A 1,017-nucleotide genomic window follows, 5' to 3' on the forward strand; every position below is an offset into this window, starting at 1 on the left:
TTTAAAATATAGCTTAAATAATTGGGGGGAAAAAACAGACCTGCGCACTAGTAATGAGGCGATTTCAATATTATTCACGAGTCAAACACAAAATCAAGTACACTCAACATCGTCTTACCATCAACGCTTACCTTGTGAACTCAGAGTATGGGAAATTCCCATATACACAAAACAAAATCACAGAAAAAACAAAGGGTAAGGCTAATGAGTAAACATTGGATAAAATGATGGTTAAAATTATTACGGACTTGCCAGGATTCGAACCTTGATTCTTCTGAGTCGTAGTCAGACGCGTAATCCATTGCACCACAAGTCCTGTCTGCATGCTGAAAGATGTTACCGCGACTGTATACAGACAATGCTAAATTCTGTTGACATGGGGAGGTAACTTTTTCGACAATTGCACGAAACGGCCCCCAAACCCTTATTTCGGGCTTTTTGTGTGACTTACGAACCATATATAGGGCAATCAAGGGACTCACACGCTTCAGGGTAAAAAAGAATTTTTCAATTCGGTGCATCCGTTCGAAAGTTTTATTGGTATATATACACACAAACATAAATACATAAACATTTAGAATTTTATTAATAGTATGGATAGATTAAAATATATCTTGCAAATGTCTATATATTTATTAAATTTTGATATGAAACTATTACAAAAATATATATCTTCCATTCTGGGTTGTATTAATTGCTGATTTGACCTGACTTTTAATCCATGCATAATTCAGTTTTTATTACTATTTTAACTTGAATTTATTATTACATAAATTGTAATTCTTTATTGCAATTTAATTAATTCACATAAACAGTACTTTCTTTCTTCTCTCCCTTGCCATATCGGTCACATGAGTGATCTCCCTCTTTTTCTTCTTTCTTTACATAGAAAACAACAACTTATGTACACACACACACGCACATACACACACATACACACACACACACACACACACACACACATATATATATATATATATATATATATATATATATATATATATATATAAGTGAAAG

The 1,017-nt window shown here is 32.5% G+C and overlaps 1 non-coding gene across 1 annotated transcript; it reads right to left on the reverse strand.

Annotated features, from left to right (window-relative positions):
* Window positions 1-243: 243 nt before the first annotated feature.
* Window positions 244-316, reverse strand: Trnar-acg (transfer RNA arginine (anticodon ACG)). The gene has a single exon. It is a non-coding gene; the product is annotated as a tRNA-Arg (tRNA).
* Window positions 317-1,017: the final 701 nt, after the last annotated feature.

The sequence above is a fragment of the Euprymna scolopes genome, chromosome 1, assembly GCF_053919585.1.
Source record: "Euprymna scolopes isolate OS-2025 chromosome 1, ASM5391958v1, whole genome shotgun sequence".
Classification (NCBI taxonomy): domain Eukaryota; kingdom Metazoa; phylum Mollusca; class Cephalopoda; order Sepiida; family Sepiolidae; genus Euprymna; species Euprymna scolopes.